Source organism: Leptodactylus fuscus, chromosome 1, assembly GCF_031893055.1.
Source record: "Leptodactylus fuscus isolate aLepFus1 chromosome 1, aLepFus1.hap2, whole genome shotgun sequence".
Lineage (NCBI taxonomy): Eukaryota > Metazoa > Chordata > Amphibia > Anura > Leptodactylidae > Leptodactylus > Leptodactylus fuscus.
Genome location: NC_134265.1, coordinates 207,189,551 through 207,197,562, shown reverse-complemented (window position 1 = coordinate 207,197,562; position 8,012 = coordinate 207,189,551).

The following is an 8,012-nucleotide window of genomic DNA, read 5'->3' as shown; positions in this document are numbered from 1 at the left end:
GGTAAAAAGCCTATGTATTTGTACTCAAAAAAATAAACTGTTTTAAACTTGTTTTATTTATTACGCTGTGGCCACCCTATATACAATAAATCCCTACTAAAAGTAGGCGTCTATGTCCTCATTCAGATGAGGAAGATAAGTCTGACACCATTAGCGCTAGTATAGTGAAACCGGCTATACTGGCTTATGTAGCAGGCTGGATAAACAGGTGTCATAAAAGTCAATTAGCTCTGTCTGGCCCACAAACAGACGTCTCAGTGAATAAATGTAATGAAACCATGGAGGTAGGAGAGGGATCCTGGACATTGGTAAGTCTGTGAGAAGCACTCTAAGTACTGGGGGCTTCCACATGGCCCTTAGGAACTGTAGTTATAACCACAATATCATCGTTTTCATCTCTGGTTAGGCAGAATCTTTAATCTCCCGATGAGTCCCAGGCGTTTGGGAGACGAAACGCGTTGAGAGATACTTACCTGCAATCTATGACCTAGCTGTTGCTAGACTGCCGTTCATACTGTAGGAGTAGGATCACCCTGGCTAGTGGGGAGAGACACACTTATCAGGGCTAGTCAGTGAGCATCTTGAGACTTGGTCTAGAGACATGGAGCTATTTGGCCGAGACCTGATTATATACATGTATAACCAAATACTATTACTACCTAGCTCGGAGTGCTCCTCACAGACTCTCCAATGTCCAGGATCCCTCTCCTACCTCCATGGTTTCATTACATTTATTCACCAAGACGTCTATGTGTGGGCCAGACAGAGCTAATTGACTTTTGTGACACCTGTTTATCCGGCCTGGTACATAAGCCAGTTTCACTATACTAGTGCTAACGGTGTCAGACTTATCTTCTGATTGAGGACATAGACGCCTGCGGTTGGGATATTATCCACCGATATTTTTACATCCCCGTATTTGACTTTTAGTGGGGATTTATTGTACATAGTGTGGCCACAGCCTTTACAGGATCTCTGATTTAAAAAGGATTTTAATAAAAGTTATATTTTATCTTTTTTGTTTTGTGAAGACACCCCTCTGTTTACAAATTGAATTTGTGCTTTGTTACCACTTCTGGAGAGTGTTTTATTTATTACGTTGCAAAAAGAATTGAAGTATGTACACCTTATACAGATGCATGCAGAGGTATTATAAAGCTGCAAAATAGCATAGGAGATGTATACTAACAAACCGCTTATCTAATCTAGTGTATGGTAACAATCTCCTGCAGTGCCAAAAAAAGATCTTCCTTTCTTTCAGCTGTGACTTGACTCTGCAAAGTTTGAAACACAGAAATCTTTGACTCCTCACTTCTCACTCCTCACTTCTCCACGCACCCAACCCCTATATATATACCACAGCGGCCCCTGCAGCCTATATTATGCCCCGCAGTGGCATAATAGAGGTTGCAGGGGGGCCGCTGCCTGGACATAGTGATGTGTAAAGAAAGAATCATGATTTCCCTTATTTTATGCCCTTATCTTCTGATACAGCAGCCAACCAGGCCAACTGGCAGGTCATGTGATTGGCAGTCTGGCTTATTGATTCACAAAGCAGCCTGAAGTTGTTTTTTTCTATTTAAAGGGGTTGGCCATTTTCAGACCAGTAGTGAGAGACCAATGTTATGGTTTGTATAATAAAATGTTGTACAATTTTCCCATATACTTTCTGTATCAATTCCTCACAATTTTCAATCTCTGCTTGCGGTCATTCATCAAACTTTACGGAATTGGGAAGTGTCAGTCTATTATTAGGCTTAGTGTCCAAAGTTAAAATTGCTAGATTTAGTGATTTATTTTTTATTTTTTTTAAATATAGATAGTGATATGGAAATTATTTTAAAACTCATTAGAAAATCTTTAACATAAAAGCTTGGTTTAAAAAAAATAGGTCATTGTTTTTGGTGACACATTCCCTTTAAATACAGGTAGCTTTGCCTCATAAAGGGATGTGGGAACGGGATTCTTGCTAGGGTTTGGAATTACAGTTTGCATAGGCTGCGTACCATCAACAATATAAAGACCGTGTTCTAATTCTGGGGACAGGATATGGTATCCTGATCAGCATGTGTTACCAATAATCTGTCCTGACTCTGAACGGACAGGAGTTCTGGGGAGCAAAGAATGCTGACTGGTAAAGCAACATGTTCTTCAGGTGAGAAAACGAGGTAAGCAATCTGTGAGAGGCAGAAACCATAGAGAACCGTCTGTATGAGAGAGAGAGAGGGTATTGCTGTTATTTAGCCACAGCAGGGCCGTTTTAACACATTGGTCGGGCCCCACCATCACCGCCACTTAGATATACCTGACCTGCACAAATTCTAATGCCCACTCGATGGCTCACACATATTGCCCCTTAGTGGCTAACGCCTCCCTAGTGGCCCCATAATGTCCCCTTCCAGGTTTCCCCAAAATTTTCATGTTCCCCTCCAGGTTGCCCCTACAGATTCATATCCCCACCACCAAGTTGCCCTCACACTGTCATGTCCACCTCCGGTTGCCCCCACAGTTCCATGTCCCTTGCAGGTTGCCCACACAGTATCATGCCCCGCCGCACCTCCCAAGTTGCCCCCACAATATCATGTCCCCCCAGGTTGCCCCCACAGTATGTTCCCCCACCCCCTTACGCAGATTGCTTGCACAGTTTCATGTTTTCCACTGTATATAATCAAAGGAATAACAAACCTTATTACTCACTTTTCCCCATTCCCTCATCTCTCTGGTTCCAGAGTCTTCAAGGAGCAATAGGCGCAATGTAAGTGACATCACTACATTGTTGGACGCCGATGAGTTGGAGCAGCCTGCACCCACTGTCCTGGACAGTGGGACACAAAATGCAGGGCTGTCCATAAGGAGCCTCTGCTACCATAGGGCCTGGTGCAAGTGCACCATTGGCCCTATGGTTAAGTCAGCCCTGAACTACAGAATAGTGGTGTTATTCAGTAGGAAATACTGGTGTTTCTTGCATCCATTACAAGACTCTTGTTTATTGAATTCATGTAAAATCCAAAGAACCTACTTTTTTTTGTCTCCCACACTTCTGTGCAGTGCATGCCACCATGTGAGCTAAGTACACTTGATTACTAAAAAGTGGTGTTATTCAGTTAGGGTATCAGGGTATTATACAGATACACGTTATTCAGGTAACTGTATGGAGATATTACGTAGTCATAGTATGGTGATGCTATCCAGTTACGGAATTGTGGTGTTATCTGTTATTCTGAAGATCTGCTCCAAAAGGAATGAATTGAAGGGAGGGGGGCATATAGGTTAACAGTGGTAAAAAGAAAGCCATAGAGGAAACTGTGTAAAATGATGAATCTTCCAAAGTGGTCACATGCCACCTGAACGACCTCCAGAAGAATAGATTTAGCTATCAGTATGACTCCATACTGATAGCACAAGCACAATTTGAGTATGTTGCATAGAAAGAGCCATTTAGGCCTGGGCCCCACGTGGTGGAAATGCCACAAAAAAAAAAAAGTGGCGTATTACAATCACAGCAAAGTAGATGGGATTCTAGTGAATCCCATCCCCAATTTGCATCAAAATACGTGCCAATTCCCAAAACCATTGTGGTTTTGAAAATCACAGCATGTCAGTTATACCTACAGAAACCCCTATAGGTATAAATGAAGCAGAAAGTCTGCAGAGAGAAACTGTTGCGTTTCTGCCGCATTTTTTCAAGCAGTGCGTTTTTTCTGTGGGACGCCATATGGGGCCTTAGCCTTAAGGAGTAAATGAACAAAACTGGCAGGACACCAAGGTTGAGGCTGAAAAGCTGCTTTTTTTTTTGCTGCTGTGGTTTTTTGAGCCAAAGTCAGGAGTGGATTTAGCAAACGTGTGAGTGCTTACTAGATGTTTCCCATTCCTTTCCCACTCCTGTATTTGGTTAAAAAAAAGTGCAGCAGGAAGGGCTCAGAAGGGCACTTGGTGAGCACAGACATGCTTAACGTACATGCTCCATACCTCGGGCGATGACCACCCACCAGCATAATACCCCCTGGTAGAAGCCCTCATGAGTCCTGGACTATGACCCATTTGTAAAGAAGTTCAGCAAGCAGCCTATGTATAATCCGTTCCATCATGGAGTTGCTCCATCAACAGCAGGCCGCAGTTTCACCTATTATGGCGGTGGCACCCTCTTCTTACCATTACCGGCAATACCACATACCTTCCAGTTGGCTTCCCAGGCCCCAATAATCGCTATGGTGGACTTACTGAAAAGGATGCAGGAGACTTTTAGGATGAAGCTGAACTTGGCCACGGCCATGTTTATACAATACCTCCAGGATATAGCACAGCATACCTCTGACCTGGAATGATGTATGAATTAAATGGCTGGAGCCTTTGAGGAAGGCCAGTCGTGCATAAATAACTCTACTGCCCACATAGAGCAGCTTGAACTCTGCTGCAAGGACTTTGAGGGATTTTGCAAAGGAAATAATAGAATCAGAGGCCTACCTAAGGGTTGGTTCACATTAATGTATGTATTCCATCTGGTTAGAGTCCGCATGGAGACCCCCCAGACAGAATACAATCGCAATTTCAAGCGCTGTGCAGTTAAAGCACATGGACCCCATAGACTATAATGGGCTCCATTTGCTTGCCATGGGCAATGCGCAGCAAGCACATGGATCCCATTATAGTCTATGGGGTCCATGTGCTTTAACTGCACAGCGCTTGCAATTGTGATCCGACCCTGAGTCTATTACTGAGTTGTGAGAAACCACCATGAAATTGCTCTCTGCACTCCTGCCACAGACGGACCCCACCATTTTGCATACCAATTGGTTCCATGGAGCATTGGGGCGCCCTTGCAATGCTGACACACCCAGGGTCGTGGTCCGTGAACCTTAAAACTTCTTGTGACAGCTTTGTCCTTCTGTCATTACCGGCATCGTCCACTTCTATGCAGACCATAGACCATAAGCCCATCTGCACTTGCCAGAAGACAAGCTGATCACTTCAGTATTGCAGGCAGCTTAGGTCAAGAACCTATGGGGGCTCCCGTTTGCACTTTTGTTTACTCAAGAAGGCTATTGATATGGCAGATAGTAAGGGCCCCTTCACACGGAGTTTACACTCCGTGTATTCTGTCTATGCTCTGTGTATTCTGTCCTTTATACACGTGTAAAAATACACGTTAAATATAGTTAGCCATTGAGTTCAATGGCTTGTTCGTATAAGGGAGAATTCACAAACATTTAATATTCCCACCTTACCCAATTGCTCCTTGTACCTGAGCAAGCAAATATATGACTTGAAGTTTCAGCTACAGGCCTTTCTCACGACTCACCCGGACAGAGCCTTGCACTGGATGCAAGCCACCTTCTACAGGTATGCCAACTAGATGGATAAAATGCTGGCTTACAAGCTCAGGAGCAGGGAATCTTTACACTGTTTTTTTCTACTAAGGATCAGATATAAGATAAGATAATCCTTTAATAGTCCCACCATGGGGAAATTTCAGTGTATTATAGCAGCGTGATAATACAGATACAGGATAATAACAGTAATATATTAAAGGAAACACACATAAACTGAGAAAAATACTAGGAATCCATAGCAGCTAAGGAGAAAAGAAAAAAAGAAGACTTCAGGATCATTTAGCTCTTTCTCTCTTCGTCTGATGTAGATTATGTAGCCTGACTGCAGTTGGGAGGAAGGACCTCTGATAGCGCTATTTCTCACACTTGGGGTGAAGCAGACGGTCACTTACAGTGCTGCCAAGTCCCATCAAGGTCTCATACACGGGGTGGGATTTATTCTCCCGCATGGAGCTCACCACAGACAGTATCCTTCTGTCACCCACCACCTGTACTGGGTCCAAGGGGCTCCCCAGGACAGAGCTGGCCCTTCTGATCAGCCTGTCAAGTCTATTTCTGTGCCTGGTTGATATACTGCTCTCCCAGCAGGCCTCATCGAAAAAGATGGCTGAAGCAACCACAGAGTTGAAAAAGGCCCTAAGAAGTGTGGCTGACACTCGAGCAGTCCTGTCGGCGGTCAGAGCCTCCACCGCTTATTATGTCATTTTAACAGCCGTTTTGACTGTTAAGTGTGGATCAAGCTCAAACCCTGATGAATCATGATGAAACGCGTAGGGATGCTTTACACTGTTATTTATCTGAGTTTTATGGGTGTTCCTCTTGGCTTTTTGACAGAGATCCTAGGAGCAGCTGATTTTCTCCCTTTTCCCTGTTGGTGTGGCGTTAGGCCAGTAGCCTCAGGGAGGGGGTGTTTACATCTGTTCAGCCTTTGTGGCTCGCTTGTTTTGTGTATCTATTTGAGCCAAGATGTACTTACCCATTGCTCTTTAATGTGATAGGGAGATAGGTGCAGACGAATATTTAGGGGCGTATTAGTATTCCCTCTATCATGCATGCTCATCTTCCATATATGGTTGGTGTTATGTGCAATTAATCAACAATGTGGTAGCTGCCTGTTGGGGCACTGAACGCCGGATATATATACATTTATTGGCACATCACGTCATTACTTGACTGCACTATTTTAATATCAATAAAAGTGAAGTTTTATATATCTTAAAGTTGCCCATAAGGAGAATTGGTTCCTTCCTGTGAGACCGCTTCCAAAACCAGTGCTCTCCCCCACCCAACCCCATCAATAATTATGTGCCTTTCTGTCTGAGAATGGCTCCTCCACTCTTCCTGTCTTTAAGCGCTTTTGCAGTCTGCAGTTGCCTGAGATGGCAATCCATCTCTACTGTGTAGGCCTCATGGGTACTCCACCCTGCCCACAGTGAAAGAGAAAGGAGGAGCCGTCTCCCAGAGCAGAAGATAGGTAAATATGATGTGATGGGGGGGTCTTATTAGTGGGCAGTATAGCTTAGTTATACAGACAGGGGGCGGACGCTAGTAGTGAGCTGAATAGCTTAGCTAGGGAGACAGGGAGGGGGGTGTAACGGAGTGAGAGAGGAGGTGAGGGAGCAGTGACAGAAGGTAATGTTGAAGGTACACAGGAAACTACATAGCAGGAAGCAGCGCCGCACCTCCCATGAGGCGACCTGAAGCGACCACTTCAGGCGGCGCTATGCCAGGGCCTCGGGAGAGCGGCATTTTTGCTGACCTAAGCCAGTCCAGGACAAGCTGTCCTGGACTGGCTTAGCGTCACCGTGTCTGCAGCCCGACACGGGAAGCGAGCGGTGTATTGGGGCGGCCCTGCTGGACGCAGCGCTGCTCCAGCGGCCGCCCCTCACACGCAGGCAGAGAGCAGGTCCTCTCCCTGCTCTCTGCTTGCGAACGCCGCTCGCTCCGCTCGGCCATGCCCCCTTTCCGCTCCCTTCTGCTCGGTCCCGCCCCTTTCTTGCGACCCCACCCCCTCAGCTCCCGCTACCTCCCACCCCTGGCAGGAAGGTAACACCAAGTAAAAAAATGCAGAAGATGCCAGGAGTTCCCACAGACACCCAGAAATCACTCACAACACTGCTAAAAGTATATGGGTGTACTTTTAACCCATTAATAGCCCTAACAGATCTTTTTTAAAAAAAAAAAAAAAATTCCCAGAAAACCCCTTTAAACCCATCCCATCATCAGCCGTAATAGTACAGTATTTAAATATGCCAGATGCTCAGGCCCTGAGTGGCCATCATAGCTGCCAGGTCTCTGCTGTATTATACAGCAGAGGACCAGCACTAATAACTGCAATCAGTGCAGTCTGCAATAGAAGTACTGATATATATATATGTATATATATATATATATATATATATATATATGAATATTAAATATTCAACCCCCCCCCCTTTCCCTAGAACACACATAATAGTACTTCAGAACTGTGAAACATAAACACTTTGGTATCCCTATGTAAAAAAAAACCCGCCAGACTACAAATTTATAAAAATATTTTTCTCATATAGTGAACACCATAGTGGGAAACAAAATCAAAAGTGCTAAACTGATTATTTTTCCGCTATTTTGCCCCTGATAAAAATTTGAAAAAAAAAATAAATCTCAAAGCAATATGGTACCAAAATGGTATAACTAAGA